The 19,394-nt window shown below is 38.4% G+C and overlaps 1 pseudogene; it reads left to right on the plus strand.

Annotated features, from left to right (window-relative positions):
• The first annotated feature begins 17,377 nt into the window (after positions 1 to 17,377).
• LOC148677900 (uncharacterized) lies at positions 17,378 to 18,551 on the plus strand (annotated as a pseudogene).
• The last annotated feature ends 843 nt before the right edge of the window (positions 18,552 to 19,394 follow it).

Consider the following 19,394-nt stretch of genomic DNA (forward strand, 5'->3'; position numbering starts at 1 on the left):
TTTTCACCACCCGCTGTAGCGCTTTGCGGTCAGCAATACTGCAGTTGCCATACCACTCTGTGATGCAACCTGTCAGTGTGCTTTCTGTAGTGCATCTGTAAAAGTTAGTGAGGATCTGGGGACATATCTTAGCCTTCTTCAACCATCTTAGGAAGTAAAGGCGCTGTAGCGCTTTCTTGAACAGACAGGTGGCATTGAGAGACCACGTGAGGTCCTTGGTGATATGAACGTCAAGGAATTTGAAGTTACTGATCCTTTCCACTTCAGTCCCGTTGATGTGGATAGGGGCATGTCCGTTTTGCAGATTCCTGAAATCAACGATCAGCTTTTTGGTTTTGCTGACGTTGAGAGTGAGGTTGTTGTCTTCACACCATGTTGTAAGGAGATTGACCTCCTCCCTGTAGGCCCTCTCATCATTGTCTGTGATCAGACCTACATCTGTGGTGTCATCGCCAAACTTGATGATGAGGTTGGTGTTGTGTTTGGCCTTACAGTCGTGGGTGTAGAGGGAGTAGAGTAATAGACTAAGCACACAACCCTGGGGGACCCCAGTGTTCAGAGTTAGTGTGCCGGAGGTGTGGTTTCCAAGCCTGACAGCCTGAGGTCTACCTGTCAGAAAGTCCCGAATCCAGTTGCAGAGGGTGGTGTTGAGACCCAGTGCACTGAGTTTCTTGACTAGTTTCTCTGGAATGATAGTGTTAAAAGCTGAGCTGAAGTCAATGAATAGTAGTCTTGCGTATGTGTTCTTTTTATCCAGATGGGATAGGGCAGTGTGTATGGCAATGGAGATTGCGTCATCTGTGGATCTGTTTGGCCGGTAGGCAAATTGGTATGGGTCCAGTGTGTTTGGAATGGTGTACTTAATGTGCTTCATGACCAGCCTCTCGAAGCACTTCACAATGACAGGTGTTAGTGCCACCGGTCGGTAGTCATTAAGATATGTCACTGTGGTTTTCTTCGGTATTGGGATGATGGTGGTTTTCTTGAAGCAGGTGGGGACTACGGCTTGGGCCAGAGACATGTTGAAAATGTCTGTGAATACACCCACCAGTTGATTGGCGCAGGCTCTGAGGATGCTACTGGGTATGCTGTCGGGTCCTGCAGCCTTGCGTGTGTTCACTTTTAGCAGAGATCTCCTCACCTCATCTGCAGACAGTGAGAGCAGCTGGTCAGCTGCGGAGGGTGCAGCTCTGTTGACTGGTTCTGTGTTGCTGGCTTCAAACCGAGCATAGAAGGTGTTGAACTCGTTAGGCAGGGAGGCATCATGGGCAGGTGCACAGATGTTCTTCCTCTTGTAGTCTGTGAGGGCCTGTATACCTTGCCACATGCGCCTTGGGTCATTAGTGGTGAAGTGTTCCTCTAATTCCTGTTTGAGTGTGTTTTTTCCATGTTTGATACCATTGTTTAGATTGATCCTGGCTGACCTTAGCTCTGATTTATTGCCCGATTTGAATGCTGCATCCCTTGCTTTGATTAGGATGCAAACCTCACTGTTCATCCATGGTTTCTGGTTAGGTATTTATTATTTTTTATATATAATAACATATTCAATATTAAATTATATTTATATTAAAATAAAAACATAAATGAGCAAACGTGAATACTGTCAATAGTAGGAGTAAAAACCAGTTCAACCAGTTTAATAAAATTCAATTCAAATAATGTATTCATCCCAGCAGTGCAATTTCACATAAGCCTTTACAGCAAGCCTTAAAACAAAATCATATATATGTAGAGGTTTGATGGGTTTACTGAGACAATTATTAATTGTAGCAGTAATCACGAGGTTGTTCGTTGTGGCTTTTAGAAAATCAATCGTCAGAACAACTAACAACGCACACACACGGGTTCAATACACGATATACATTTATTAATATAAATTGTGCACCAAACATATACTAGTCTGCCTGGATACGAGCGGCAGACCTTACTGTGAGGGTTATCAATATACAAGGTATATAATCTCGAAGAGATGCAAACACAAAGAGATACACAACAGAGAATATATGTCAATATATATCATTCGGTTACCAAATCGCTAATCAGTGTTATTACCCACTGTTACTCTAAACTCGGAAGTAAATACATTACTCATGAATTAAATTGATAACAACTTGTGTTGAGGTACAATTGAATTCTCGAGACGCAATGTAGAACATGGGGTTTACTTATCCACTGTGTATGGATTTGGAATTTCCCGGCACGAACACCAAACCAGCTGACAGGCTCTGTTGCAGCCTCTGTTCCAGCGGTTGTCCAATAGGCGTTGTCCCGGCGTCCTCTGGCTACCGGCCAACCAGTCAAGGTGCAGCTCGGAGTGGGACGGGCGGAGGAATCTGACTGCAGCGCGCAGGGCAGTCGTTGCTCCGAGGGGATCTACCAGCAGTCCGGCTGGCTAGTAGAAAGTCTCTATGCACAGAGTGTGACCGCGAGTCCTCACAAGTCACTCTTTTGCCTGGGAAGAAGCTGGTTCTGAATAAGCTATTCAGGTTGCCGACGAAAGTCCAACTGTAGGATGCCGTTGATCAAGCGGAGCATTCACGTTGGTAGAATTCTGAGTACGTACGGGATCCTCGGCCTCGCGCTTAGAACAAAGTCCAAGTCCCTTTGCAGACAACAGCAGTTGTCACGTGATTGTCTCTGAGGATGCGCGAAAATGGCCAAGGAGAGCCCCGATCTGAGCTTGCGCTCCCTTTTTGACCAAGACACAGATGTGTGCTGATTGGTTGAGAGTTTCGCGGGCATTGGAGACCTACGTGGTATTACCACGCCCTGCCAGTCCCTGATTGGTTGATCAAGGTGAGATATAAGTCACTTACTCTTGACACTAAAGAATGCAGTCCAGATGTCCATTCGGCACTCCCTAGACAGATAGGCGCCAATGGATGACCATTGATCATGATAGCCAGGCTTAGCTAAGTGCATCCCTGTCTGGGAGCTGTTCCTTATCAAAAGAAAACATCTTAAATCAGCCTGCATGAATACGTTCTCTGTGGCTGCACCACAGAGATGGAGGGTGAGATGGGGCCTCATTTAGGAAAGCATACCAACACTTAATTCTGTCTTATTAACAAGCATTGCCGCTACATATATTATAAATATAATTGAGAATAACAAAGTGGTATTAAAAACACTGAAACTATAATAGTTCTGATTTTCATAACCTTTGCTTTCTTAGTAAAATCCATATTTATGAGATACAATGTTTCAGCTATTAATAACTAATAGCAAAAAATGACACAGAGCCTTCACGCCACAAGCATTTTAAAGATCGCAATTTGTGAAAATTTTCAGAGCTTTTATTTAAATAATATCTAGTACGTGGTTGTATTTTTAGAAACCTTAGATTGAATTAAGCGGATCCCTGTGTGAGTGTGAGTTCATTTTTAAAAGAAATTCAAAAATAAGAAACAATAAAATGCCCCTGCCTAAATTAGATATTGCATGACTTTAAAATCTATAAAAAACAGGTTTAGATAGTTACAAAAACACTTTTTATGTACAAAAAATTGGTTATTTTTCTTTATAGTCATCAGCTTAGAATCTTTGTGTAAACTGTTTTTTTTCAATTAACAAAAAACATTTAAAACTAATTTTGTAAATGCAACGTGCATTTCGTACAGAAAAAAAAACACATTCTCCACTCTTCCTGTGGTGTGAAACAGATAAGCATGTCTTTTAGTTGTAGGCATCCTCTCATGAGGCAGCAGTAAATGTAGGGGTTTGTGCATAACGGGGACAATTATTAATTGTAGCAGTAAGTCACAAAATGATTATTTTGATGGTATTAGAATCCAACTTTGTGGGATAACTCAAATAACACACACAGGGAAAAAATACATTTATTAAAACATAAAATGTGCAAATAAACATAACAGATCTTATCGTGAGGGTTAGCAGAATACAACAGGTATATATTCAATCACGAAGAGTAACAAATACTGTACCAAGAGGACATACATTCAGTATATCATTAATTTAGACTGTTTCGTAAATGAACTTGGTTACAACTTCTACACTAGATACTCAAAAGCAAGTACATCGCTTATAGGAATTACATAGATATCAACTCAGGTTGAGGTAACAATTGAATTCTTGAGCTGTAATGCAGAATGTTGAATACTCATCCAATCTCTGGGGATTCAGATCACCTGCAGACACAAAGAAGCAGTGGCAGGCTTGTTGCTGTCCAATCGGCGCTCTCTGGCTCAGTGGTGTTGCGGCTGGAGAGAAGTGGGAGAGATTCCTGCTGTGATGCTCTAGCAGTGGGCTCTCTGAAGACCGGTTAGTTAGTGCTGGCTGAAACTAGCAGAGTTTGTGCACAGGAGAAAAGTGGCTGAGGGTCCCGGCAGGTTGCACAGATGTTACTGGATGTTACATGGAATAAATACTGTAGGTTTATTCCATGCTGAGAAGAGAAGAAAGAAAACACAACGTTTCAGCCGTGGAGTTTCTTATTTTTGATTTTCTTTAAAAAATGTTTTAAAAATCAGCTTCCCTCTTTCACCTTGCCCTAACTATAGTGGGAATGTAGCATATTTGGGGGCTTATTCAGGATCTTTGATCTGTTTTGTGGGGCTGATATTTTTTCCTTGGTTCACGCTTGGTGCACTTGAGGTTATTTTAGTTTGTAGTGGTCTTTTGTATTACAGGTATTATGTTACTATAGTACTACACTCTGTATTACGGGTAATTGAGGTGTAATCATGGTTTTCAGTTTAAAGGATTTGCTCTGTACCCAACTTTGGAACAGTTTGAGAAATGTCGCAGGACAGATGTTTTATCAATAGTGGATTTTAATCTCTTGGTTTCAGAGGATGTATCTGATGATAAATTGAATAAGGGAGACACCCCCCCAATCAGACAGACAAACATGATGAAGGTGATAATCCATTAAAATGGGTGCAGTATGTTAACACAAACTCTTCTAACAGAGCCGCTTGTAAGAGCAAGGTGACTTTCTGCTCAATTAAATGAGAGCTACAGTATAGTCAGATAGATTTAATTCTTTAAGCAACATTAGCTGTTTGTCAAATTCAAACTACTTTGCGCAGTACACAACTTCTGAAAAGGCACCTTTTCTTCTCGTGCACCAATCAAAACACCTCCTCCCCCACCGGGTCTCACCTGGCAGTGTGTTCGTATACAATATAAATATACTGTATATACGGTATGATACCATATGGTTTCAAAGCCATTACAGTACAGTATGTGTGAAATATGTTTCTTAATCTAAATAAAGTTACATTTCTCATTACTGAAATTTGTATTAAGACAAAATATAGATTTTCTAGCCAAAAGGATCACTCTAAAGGTTAATTCCAAGCTGAAAAGACAAGATTCATCATGTCTTCACTATAACTCTTCCAGTCAGGTCCTGACACTCTGTGGTCATTAAAAATCGAAAAGAGTAGGGGTGTAACCCCGGTGTCCTGGCCAAATTTCCCATTGGCCCTTACCAATCATGGCCCCCTAATAATCCCCATCTATGAATTGGCTTCATTACTCTGCTCTCCTCCCAACTGATATCTGATGTCTGGTGAGTGTTCTGGCGCAATATGGCTGCCGTCGCATCATCCAGGTGGATGCTGCACATTGGTGGTGGAGGGGAGTCCCCATTACCTGTAAAGCGCTTTGAGTGGAGTGGAGTGCTATATAAGTGTAAGCAATTATTATTATAAAACCACACATTTTCTGGCAACAGTCCAAATGCTTAAGTGAATTAAGCATTCACAATTTTGGCGGTTATTAAATAGCACAGTCTGAAATCAGTTTTGTATTTTTAAATACAATGTGTTATACAGATGAAGCCATTCAAAATGGGTGAGGTATTTCGCGGCATACCCCGGTGGGCGTGTCGCGGTATCACGCGGTATCACGTGGTTAATCGCGCGTCATTCAAACTATCCGGCGTCGCCTTGTAAAACCGCCAGGGGGAGCTTAACCTCTCATGTACAGCATTTGAGCCTTTAATTTTGAACTGTGTATTACAGCATGTTAATCATCAGTCATTAAAATGTTGGTATATTTTATGAAAGCAAGATTGCTCAGTTGGACAAAAGTACACAACCTACCTTTATCAGAAATATTTATGCATCAAAGCCTTTACTGAAGATATAACTAATAGTATTAATAATGGATGACTTTGGACAAGCTGTATACTCAAAGTATAATTTCTTTAGCACATTTGTACAAGCACTTGGAATCTGTCCAAGCCATACTTTGTCAGGCATTTTGTTTTACTTCAATGGGCATAAAAACTTCCTTGCTTTTAACAGGGCGTTTCATAATTTCTAACTACGAAAATGATTTAAAATGCGACACTTATCATTCAACTAGAGCTTAAAATATCACAAGGATCCTCAAAAGCACAGCAAAGAGTGTATTAAAAGACACTTGTATGAGATACATGAGAATCCAGGCTTTTAAATCAACGCTTTCTTTTCCGTATACCAGATTTTATGGAACCACTTCAGAGGGGTGTCAGCCAGTCAGATTCCAGGAATCGGCACTTTAAAGGAAAAATACACACAAAAATTCCATTTCTCCCTAACGATTTTAAGCATCAAAGTATTTAACTAGCATGTGAAATAGCGTGTGAAAAAGTGGTAGTTTTAAGCTTTTCTGCTAATATAATATGGAATCGCGTATCTAAAGAATTTAATAATGGTATGATTATATTCGTGTGCTGCGACAGGGCTGTGTAGGGCTCTTTCACCTGCCTGTTCATGCGAGCTGTCTTGTAGCCTACTGGTCTACGTGTGTGACTACCAACTGGCAGGCTGTGTGTTCGAATCCAGCTGGTGCTGGACTTTCCTTTTAACAAACATTTCTTCGAAAAAATAGAATAGCGATATTATGGACAATCAATTGACTTTTATATTTCAAAATATCGCAACATGATCGATTCTAAGTCATTTTTGACAACGGTCCCTGCTTCTGCTTCCTGCTTCTATTGTGTGTGTGTGTGTGCAACAGAGTAATTTTTTATAGAGAAATGGAGGCTGGACAGTATGCGTTACAATATAAACATTTATATTGATTTAAATCGTGTTCTGATTTAAATCGCAAACGCGTGTTTAATTATATTTGTTTTTTAATCATAATCAGGCTAATGCAACATAAATTGATACAGTATCTTTGTCTTCTAAGTATCTTAATAAACTTTCAGCATAGCTTTCTACCCGTCAAGATTTATATTTCTTGGGATTTTGGGATCAAACGTGGAAGGATTAGATTGTAATCGTTTTTATTTGTCAAATACGTGATTGTATTTCTGAATGTTATGTGACACCTACAGTAGTTCACTGCTTTAAATACATCGAATTAAGAAAGTTATGTGTAGCACTTTAGATCTTTTTTCTGAACCAGGGAAAATCTGATCATGTTTCTCTATAACAATAATAAAAAACTTTATTTTACATATCGCCTTTAAAAGTGGCATCTCAAAGCAATACAGTAGATCGAAAAACAGTTAAAAGGGACCAAATTAAATACCGGACAATCGCAAACGCGTTTTCAATAAAATTATTTTATTCATTCGGCAGTTTGTGAGAGGGACATCCAGCAGAGAGAGAAACACACACCGGTTTTCATTGACAAAATTGTTTTTTTCAATTCCTCTTGTCTAACAGGAATGTTTTGTTTGTGGACAGACTGTTAGACTAGAGGAAAAGACCGCCTCCTCCCACAAAGCATTAATCGCGTATCTAAGGAAAATTGCAGTATACCTTTGTTCATGCACATCATTGTACAGTATCTCATTTTGTATTTCGATAAAAAAATCGTTTGCCCAGCCACTATTGTTGTTATTGTTTTTATCCTGTAAAGCGCTTTGAGGAGCGCCACACCATCCTTAAAACAATTTGGTTAAAACCAAACCAGTTAAAACAATTGGGTCGAAAACCTGGGCGTAACACCATTTCCTTTTTCTGATCACTCGCTTTCTGGATACACATCTCACCTGTCCTGTTCTTTGTTTTCCTGGTTTGCTGATTATGCCTGCTGCGGTCCACTCCTACCCTCACACCAAAAGAATACTATTTTAAATTTCTTGGCGCAGTTCATTAACCCTTGTATGTGCTGTCCGCGCCCAAAATGCAATTTAAAAAAAGTCAAAAACCGCGCTCAAAATGCAATTTAGAGCTTAATAAGATACACTCCACAGGCAAAATTAAAGACAAAATTAAAGACGATTAAAATCTGTAATCTTTCCACTTGTACTGTGAGTCATCGGAAAGTTTCTGCTTTGTGTAATGATGTTGAGAAAGCTGTGCACAATGTATTTAAGGGGCTTAAAAGTAAAAGGAGATGCTTCTTATTGCTTGACTAATTTTAAAAACTAAGTTATAAATGCAGACGCTCCCTCGGTGCCGCGCCGGGTGTAAATATCAAAGTATACATTCCCAACAAGAATTGTACCCATCTGTCATGCAAATAAAACACCTTGAATTGAATTGAATTGAGGGAGAGAGGGGGGTAGGGGGACAGAGATACTGTACTGTAGACAGGACTCAAGGCAAATAAGATACTTATGGGTACGCAGGCATTCACGACAGCAACATACGAAACGTTTGCAAGTAATGTATAGTTAAGTTATTACTAGGTTTTCAAAGTGCAATGAAATACAATATTGTTGTTGCTGCTGTTCTGGTTGTTTTTATCCCGTAAAGCGTTTTGAGAAGCCACCTTTAAAGGCGATATATACTGTAAAACCGCTGATTCTTATGGAATGTGTTCCGCAGGAGATTCAAATTTTTATTTATTTATTTTTTAATCGCGTATCTAAGGAAATCTCAGTATAACTTTGTTCATAAACAAACAGTGGCATGTTACATTATCATTAGTTTTTTTAACAAGGCTCGCCAGCTAATGTGAATCGAAACCTGTCTTGCTAGCTTTTAAAGTCGTGCATGTGTAAACTGTACTAGAGGGCATGCAAGTTACTCTGCCCCTTTCAGCTGCAGGGAGTCCCTCTGCTGCAACACACAGCAGACAGAACGGGAGACTATTGGCTTTCATATCTGACACCAGTGAAGTAAAAGGGGTGTCTAAAGGGGTGATTTCAGACCACATTTTAGTTACTTTATTTTGTTTACTTTTAACATTTCTGTAATTTACAGTAGATGTCACAATAGAAGCCCGAAGCCTATTATACTCAGTCTAGCCTTGGATCCTCTGAGTCCCATGACTCAGTCTTGTCTGCTTTCCTAGAATAAAACCAGTTAAGTCTTGTGTACTATGCAATTTATATTTTCCGATTCCATGCATTCCCTTAATGTTTAGAGTTTACTATATTCTCCAGACTCAAACACATAAGTACTAATAGCTCTGTCCCTTTAGGAGACTCTTTGCAGTACTGTGTCCCACTACCCCCATGAATTCTTTAGGTTGGGTCTAATATTTTCCAGTAATATACAGAATGGCATACAAAATGCTGTCAGGCAGGTAACAGAAAAGAGAAAAATATAAATATTTCCATTTTACAGACGTTCACACATTTATAACATTTTGGCTCAATAAAAAGCTAACCCAATAATTAAATGTGATAAAGTATAGTTTGGATGTTTATACATTCATGTTAATCGTATTCTTGATTTATTTCAATAAGTGTTCATGTTTCATTTCCTAACTTAGAGCATATTGTGCAATGAAGAATAAAATAGCTGCATGACAAGTGACTTCCTTCTCTCAGTGGAAATTAAAAGGTAGCCTGATTATAAGACAGTAAGAAAGGTTCCAATCAGGAGGAGACAATTCTTTCCATTTTTTTCGTTTGATTGCTGGTAGCAAACTGATCTGAGGATCTACTCCAGCTCTTTCTCTTTTTATCATACAGTAAATTTTATTTTCTTGCTTTCTGAAACACAATATAACAAAAAATAACCTCACAAACTCAAAGAAAAAATCCTTGCTCCCCCCCCTCTCCTTGGCAGTACTTCCTCCCATGCTTTTAAGTAAGGGCATCTAAAATACTAAAAGCTACAATGGTATCTCTGTACAAGGCTTTGACTGTGTCAATCACAGCACCTACCATTCCCTTACCAGCAACAACATGGATTCTAACACTCAGACATTAAATAAAGTCAGGCCAAGAGAGAAAATACTGAGCTTTACAACATGCAGTACCAGTAACATTTTACCCACAGTAGACTCACCAACCAGATGTGTTTCAGTTTCTGTGATAAGCCTAGATTAATCATATCCTCTCCTCTAGTAGGAGCACCAAGTGTAAACATGTAACGTCCCTATTAAAAATAATGGCAAAACAGAAGTTCACTCTTTCTAGAACATACCTTCCTATGGACACTCCTAAAATGTATAAAATAGTGTCCACAGCATCTCATAATAGAGGCAAATGGGGAACTACAAACTCATTTCATACAATGCCATCCATGAGGGGTTAAATACACCCTGAGAGAAATTAATTTCTGGATAATTCAACGGCTGTGATTTCTGGAATATGTATTATCCCAAATATTTTCAAAAGAAATTGAATCATTTCAATGAATCTGTGCCATTCAAGTACCTACTCCAGACAGTAACCACTGCTAAGGGTTTATATGAAGCTTGCATTAAAAGACTTTAAAAAAATGTCATGTTCCCATAAAAAGTCATGCCTTGGAGTATAGACCCCCAAAGGAATGCCATAGACTCAAACTGCAAAATAAACACATACAGAAAGAAAGTATTTGTATTGTAATTGCAAATCCTGGTATGAGTGATTGGTATGACTTTCCTCATTACAAATCTCTTATTAGAATTTAAATTTCTCTGTAACTCCAGGTCGGAACAGAGAAAATGTAACTGCCTTAAGGAGTTTACGATTATGAAAAATAGAAGGATAAGCATGATACGTATGTCTTCTGTCATTTTCTAAGTCATGTTACTGAGCACCAAATCTTATTGAGAATATAAATCCATTTAAGGTTTATACCATTAAAGTAAAGGTTTATTCCATGCTGAAAATGTTTGTACCAGACTTTTTTGAGGCCTGTTTAATTGTGTCTGAAGTCTGATGTTGTAAATTTTATTGTTAAAAAGATCCATGAAAATGTCACTACTAAAGTTAGCTGTTGGTATAGTAAGTGGCAAATAGAACTCATATTTTAGATTTTGTGTAGTTGCTAGCGTTGAACTGTGTGTTGGATGCACATGAATTGAAGGAATGGGCAAACATAGCTGATGCAGATCCACAGAGCAAGCATATTAAGATGTTTATAATTAGAGGCAATTTGTTTAAATAACTAGGTATGGATACTGATGTGCAAGAGAGGTGGAAAGGCTGTTTCCTTAAGCCAGCACTATAAAATATTTTATTCTCAGTGAGATGCTGCCATTTCATAGTGGGTTTCTAACACTGTGTATAGTTCCATCCACACAGTGCCTTTACTTCCATCCATTTCTAATCTCTTTATCCAGTACAGAGGATTTGGAGCCTATCCCAGTAAGCGACGGACACAAGGCAGAATATGGCAGAATGGACATAGCGCCAGTCCATCACAGGACAGACAGACACAAACACACACACACCAGGGCCAGTTTAAATCTAACCTCAGAACCTTTCTTTTCAGAAGACTTAGTGTCTGTATCTGCTTCATTTTCTAATTTTGGTAGCACCTCTAACTGCTTGTCTTTCTTATATGCATTTACTTTGTAATCTGTGGTCCTTTTATCTGTTTTTACATCTACTGTATTGCTTTGAGATGCCACCTTTAATGGTGATATATCAAATAAAGTTTTTTATTATTGTTATAGGGAAACATGATCAGATTTTCCCTGGTTCAGAAAAAAAGATCTAAAGTATACTAGTTTGTCACTCTTCTCATTCCCTTTGCTAAATGACTTTTCATACTAATCTGATCAATCTAACTGCCAGTTTTCTGTGCTTTCTCTATCCTGCTAGATTTGCAATTATTCTGAAAATTTTCATCTTGAAATAACTCATTTCTAAATACCTTTTTCACTGTTAACATCTTGCAGCAACTCTGCAACAAAATATACACTCAGCTCAACCTGACAGTTCATCCTGCTACCAACATTAAATAAAACAAATCTTAAGATTTCTATATTTATGTCTTTATTTAGTGGTTTCATTAGTGACAAAGGCTAAACTTTCTTGGAAAAATGTATTTTATGTGTTGCGGAAAAAACTGACTTGCTTACAAACCTGGCATTTTCACCTGGCATTTTCGTAGTTAGAAATTATGGAACGCTCTGTTAAAAGCAAGGGAGTTTTTATGTCCGTTGCAGTTCTTTTGCAACATGAATATAATTATATCGTTATTAATTTCTTGAGATACGCGATTCCATATTATATTCCCTTTTAATCAAATTCTAAAAGTATGCTTGTTGACTCCGGTATCGCGTTAGTTAAAGACTTCGATGCTTAAAATGTTTAGGGAGAAATGGAATACTGGTGTGTATGTTTTCTTTAAAGTACCGAGACCAGCCATATACTGTATGTTTAAGTTCCAAAATTAATATCGTTTATGGACTTCACACGCGTTGCAGAATGCTCCTATTCTTTTTATGCTCAGGCACTAAGATCTCCCTTCTGCTTTGTGTAAGGATGGTATCAGAAGCAATCTTAAGTGGTGAGAAAGCTGTGCTCAATGTATTTAAGGGACTTAAAAGTAAAAGGAGATGCTTCATATTGCTTGACTAATTTTAAAAACTAAGTTATAAATGCAGACGCTCCCTCGGTGCGCTGCTCTGGTGCGCCGGCTCTTACACAGTGCCTGTCTGCCGTAAGCGTTACAATATACATACCCAACACTGCTTGTACCCATCTGTCATGCAAATAAAACACCTTGAATTGAATTGAATTGAATTGAGGGGAGAGGGGGGGAATACTAAAGCCAATACTGGCTCAATACCCTCAATGGGCTTTGACGTGCTAATGTGTTGGTTTAACAGTCCGGGTGTGGCAGGCTTCCAATGTCAACTCGACTCGATTGGAAGACAATGAACGTATTTTAGCCCTAAATGAATTAATAGCAAACATGGTTTACATAAAATACATTTTTCCAAGAAAGTTTATAATAATACGATCTATAGTTGAAATCTGAGCCTACTTTAAAAATAAAGGAAAAGCATTTTCAGAGAGCAATCACGCTGTGTTTATGTAGAAAAAGCGATTAGGTTTATGAGCAATCTAATTACCTATTCATTTAAAACGCTATATAAAATAAAGTTTATTTAGAGATGAATGATCAGTGTCGCAGTTTAAATAATGGGAGTCAGGAAACTAACACACAGCGCCACCGGATTTAATAACGCAATAAAAACGCTATAAAATAATGTGACTAGGCACAGAAAAAGTTTACAGCACAGTACAATAATAAATGCTGACCATGACTTTAGAAGCATAAATTACCTTACACTCAATTTAAACACAAGCTGTCTTTCTGTATGAACCTCTAAGCTGGTTCATACAGAAAATGTAGAAATGCATTAGCCTGATTATGATTAAAAAACACATAATTAAACACGCGTTTGCGATTTAAATCAGAACACGATTTAAATCAATATAAATGTTTATATTGTAACGCATACTGTCCACCCTCCATTTCTCTATAAAAATTTATTCTGTTGCACACACACACACACAATAGAAGCAGGAACCGCTGTCAGAAGGGAAGATATGTTCAAAATATCGCAAATATCGATCATGTTGCGATATTTTGAAATATAAAAGTCAATTGATTGTCCATAATATCGCTATTCTATTTTTTCGAAGAAATGTTTGTTAAAATAAAAGTCCAGCACCAGCTGGATTCGAACACACAACCTACCAGTTGGTAGTCATGCACCTAGACCAGTCGGCTACAAGACAGCTCGCATGAACAGGCAGGCGAAACAGCCCTACACAGCCCTGTTGCAGCACACGAATACCGTTATTAAATTCTTGAGATACGCGATTCCATATTATATTCCCTTTTAATCAAATTCTAAAAGTATGCTTGTTGACTCCGGTATCACGTTAGTTAAAGACTTCGAAGCTTACAATGTTTAGGGAGAAATGGAATACTGGTGTGTATTTTTTTCTTTAAAGTACCAAGACCAGCTATATACTGTATGTTTATGTTTCAAAATTAATATCGTTTATGGCCTTCACACGCGTTACAGTATGCTCCTATTCTTTTTATGCTCAGCTACTAAGATTTCCCTTCAGTGGTAAAATTCAATATCTACAACGGGCACAGTAAAGACGTTTACAGTAAGTCTTTCTACGACAGACCAACGGACCACGAGTGCCCCTGTCGGTCAACCAATCACGCACCGCGTCATAATGCGTCATGATACGCGATACCGCAGCCAATTACCTGCGGTACGTGTCTGTACCGCGCACTTTGAATGGCTGCATCTGTATTTTGCTGGGGCGAGCATGCTACAAATTGCTGCATTATCTGGCAAGCATTCTCAATGGCTGGAACTGTATGTAAAATATACTTTTCATAATCAAAATCTAAAGAAAAATGTTTCCTAAATACTTATTGCTGAAATTAGCATTAAGATAAAATATAGATATAATATATCATAAACTATAGATGATTTCAATGTGGATGTAAAAAATGTGAAAAAAACACTGTGTTCACAACAAGCTATAATTATTAAGTATTTTTATATATCTGTCTGAGTAATTTTGCTTTGTAGAATAGCAGTACTTTCAGTTATAATATTAAATTAATATCTAACATGTTGTAATATATGGTATTTATTTAATAAAAGTCAAAACAATATACAAATTCTATAAATCGAAAAAGGATGTCCTTTACAGGGCTGAGCAATGACTGGGATTCAAAATCAAGCATTTTGGGTGACAGCCCATAATATTTCCACATGCCACTGTTAGGGGTTATGTAATTAAATTAATGGATCCCATGTGGAATCCGAGATCACCAAAGCCACGGGGATATCCAAGACAGTAGTTAAAGAGTAGCAATAAAAGACTGCAAACGATTATTGCGAATTAGCGAACTTTACCAAAAGGGGATTCCAGAAGACAAGGACGCTAGTCAGTCGATAGGTTCGGCAGCCCAGAAGATTTATTTATCTTTATAAATATTAATAGAAATATTTAAATTGGAATGTTTTTACAAATATATATATATAACTCTATAACTTAGTTTACAGAAAAATTCCTGCAGAGCTACACAACATAGCAACCAACAGTCGCTGGCACACTTAAAGGTGTAACACATGTCTTCACTGTCATGGTACGGTTTCAACATATTAATATTACATATATACATATTAATTAACATATTAACTTAAAGAATGACTAAGGATTAATCCTTAATCATGAAACCATCGCTTATTATAATTCATCCAGATACACACACCCACCCCGGAGCCAATTGTACCAGAAACAACCTCTGAGTAATTCTTTGGACTGCACAGTACTGTACAATACAATATACAGTTTAAAGTTTTAAAATTTAAGTTAAATTGTTGGCTGATTTACTGGCTGCTGAAATTCAGATTAAGACAAAATATAGATTTTCTCAATTCGGATATATACCTGAAAGAGGCAATCGAGTTCACAACAAGCTTTAATAGTGGACTATTTTTACATATTTGGCTATGTAAGAAACAAACCAGCACACTCAATTACAGTGCATGAGTGTTTCATTGTCCGATGCCACTATAAGGACAATAAAAGTTCTGTTTATTTAATGTTTCCAAAACATCCACTTGTGATATTTTAGCTGCTTGGTTACACAATTCCATATTAATATTACTATCAAGTGGTATTAAATCAGTACAATGTTTTTTTACATTGACAGCAAGTGGTGTTCTTATTCCATATTCTAAGAAAAGGATAAAACATTTTTTAATGAAGTACAGTTTATAAACTTTAGAATGTTAGAACAAGCACATATGAAGTGATTTAACCCTCTGAGTAGGTATATGTTAAAACCATTACCCATTGTAAGTCGCCAAATTAAAGAGCTTGATGCATAAAATATTTATGAAGAAGGTGGAATATTGTTGTGTACTTTTTTATATTTAGCTACCACTACCATCTGCTGTGTGTACATTAGTTATGTATTACGTTATACTACTGTTTTTTCAGCTACCAAAATTTACCTTTGGATTTTCTCTGTGGGTGTTGTAGTATCCTCTCACGAGGCACCAGTAAATGTAGGGGTTGTGCATAACTGGGACAATTATTAATTGTGGCAGTATGTCACAAAATGATTCTTCTGATGGCAATTAGAATCAAACCTTGCGGGATAACTCAAACAACGCACACACACGTATACTCATACACGGAATACATTTATTAATACATAAAATGTGCATATAAACATAACAGATTTTATCGTGAGGGTTAGGAGAATACCAAAGGCATATATTCAATCACAAAGAGTTACAAATACCAAGAGGGACATACATTCGTAAATGAACTTGGTTTACAACTTCCCACTAGATACTCAAGTATAATAACTTAATTAGTCTAATATCTAAAATGCTATAATATACACAGTTTAAAATTAAAAAAACTTCTAAACAGTATACAACTTAAATTCTATAATTGGAAAAAGATTGTCCCTCAGCATTGACCAAAACGAGGATTCAAAACGAGGCGTTTTCTGGTGACAGCCCAAATGCTCCCCATGCCACGTTAAGCTTTCACTGCTCCACCTGGCAGTTTAGTAGTGCAGTCCCACAACTGAGTATTTTTAAAAAGGCACGGTAACACACAGCACCTGAACTGCTAATTCTGAATGGCTGGATCTGTATGTTATAGTGATACATATACAATACATATAGTCTACTACAGTATATATACTAGTGTTTAGCCATTTATAATAGGCATATGACAAGGAATTATGATCGCAAAACTATGAACCACACAGTTGTAGGCTTCAGTCTTCCAACATAAATGCCTAATTTGTTTTGAGTTCTGGAATACTGACTTTGTGATTACACCTCATGGTGCACAGTTTTTTTTCTGACCTTCTCAGGGTCTCAGGGTCATGCAGAACTGTGTTCACCTTTGATCCTTTCTCTTTAAACACTTTAATACTTTGTCTATGTGGAATAATGAGAGGTAATAACCATGCATCCAGTTAGCTGCTTCTTTCTATGCAGTGCATGTTATGGGAAAAAAAATGATGATTACACATTGCTTATAAGAGCTCATCATTGAACATCTGCAGGTATCTCAATTTTACCTCCTCCCCAAAATCCACAAACCGTACACCCCTGGACGCCCCATCGTATCAGCATGCAACTGTCCGACTACTTACTTCTCGGCCTTTCTCGACAGCCTCATGAGACTGCTGGTAGAAGGTCTTCCCTCATATATCAAGGAAACCAACCACACATGCCAACTTTTTAATGATTTCCAATTTCAGGGCCCCGAATGCTACACTTTTACCATGGACATCACATCTCTTTACACCTTCATTCTCCATAATGACAGCCTTACAGGCCTTAAACACACGCTGGACAAACGCACAGTGCTTGATCCACCCACCCACACCCTGGTATGCCTTGAAGAATTGGTTCTCACACTGAATGCATTCTCATTTAATAACCTTTTTTACCAACAGGTTAGTGGAGTCACCATGGGCACCAGAATGGGACCCAGCTATGCCAATATTTTTGCCGGCTGGGCAGAAGAACGCCTCTTTGCTTCCTACACTGGCTATATCCCTGACCTCTACAAGCGATACATTGATGACTGCATCGGTGCCACCACATGCTCTAAGGACCAGCTTGAGCACTTTCTGCATCATTTCACCAACTTCCACCCATCCCTCAAATATACAGTTAACATATTTTCCACTACTCTTCCGTTTCTAGACATCAACTTCTCCATTAACTACCCCCAACTCTCTGCTTCGGTCTATTACAAACCCACGGATTCACACACCTATTTCCTGTATAGCTCATTTCACCCCAAACACACTAAAAACCCTCTCCCTTTTTCACAGTTCCTTCGGCTACGACGATTATGCAGCAATGACGTCGATTTCCAGAACCAAGCCCTCAAAATGTACATCTTTTTCATCAACAGAGGATACCCTAGCAGTATTATTGACAGGGCCCTTGCCCAAGCCAAAAACACCCCTCGGACCATCAACTCAATCGGTAACTCCCGCCGTAACAACCGCATTCCTTTGGTGCTTCCCTACCACCCCAACACATTTGCTATCCCAAGGACTATTAATGACAACTTTTCCATCCTACAGGATGATCCCTCTATTGGGGCCCTCTTTTCTGACTGCCCCATCATCTCATATCGCCAACCACCTAATCTGCGTAACCTTCTTGTTCACAGCTCCCTTGAACACCCTCAGAAACCATCCACACCAAGCACTTTCCCATGCAACAGAGCTCGCTGTATCACCTGCAAGTACATATCTAACACCACACTCATTCAAGGCCCCTCAGGACAATTCCGGATCACCCAGATGGCATCTTGTACCTCCAGCAACCTTATTTACTGTATCTCTTGCAGTAAATGCCCAGCCACATTGGAGAAACAGGAAGGGGACTCGGAGACCACTTCAGAGAACATAATAGGGCTGTGAAGATTAAAGATCTCTCCAAGCCCATTGTTTCTCATTTCACCTCTGATGGCCATGATCACACTAATCTCTCCGTCTGTGTTCTCAAAGATGGTTTTGCGGTTTTGCTAACTCATACATCAGAATTATCCTGCGGCTAGGATCAGATCTTCCCCCTTCTCTTAACAACAGACTACTTTTCTTCTAATTCTCTCTATTCATTGTATGTTTTATTTCACACCTCTCTTCACCAATCCTGACTTCACACCTCCTGATTGGCCTCTCTTTCTGTCCCCTTGCTTCTCCTCTCTCCCAGCTTTTGTTCTCCTGCTACATTACCTTTGCTTACTGCCCTGTCTTTCTCACACCTGAAGAAGGCTCCATTGCAGCCTACGCATGCTGACACAGCTACCCACCTGAAACACATCGCTTATGTTTTGAAAAATTTAAAATATTATTTAATAACCCTAGTAACAACACAATGGGGTAAATCATCTACAGGTTTTTATAATGAAAGTAAGTAATATTTAATTAAATTATTATATTGATAATGTAAGCTTTTATGCATTTGTTCATTTACCCTAATCACTGGGTCTTGTTACTAATTCTTGACAATGACATCCAACATTTTAATTTGTTCACATTTGATGACACTGCTTTAGTATTGTAACAGTATAAAGAAAGATATACTAATTTTAATATCATGCGTAGTTTACAATTCATGTTGTAAGTGCCCCAAGGTGACACATGAAGCATGAAGGAGTGTTAGAGAACTCACTTGCAGGACAAACAGGCAGCTGTGTTGAGGAGCCTGCAAGCAGCACACAGGGGACACCCAGAGCTATGTGTTATTGAGACTGGAGGGAT

Source organism: Lepisosteus platostomus, chromosome 1, assembly GCF_059453375.1.
Source record: "Lepisosteus platostomus isolate fLepPlt1 chromosome 1, fLepPlt1.hap1, whole genome shotgun sequence".
NCBI classification, from domain to species: Eukaryota; Metazoa; Chordata; class Actinopteri; order Semionotiformes; family Lepisosteidae; genus Lepisosteus; species Lepisosteus platostomus.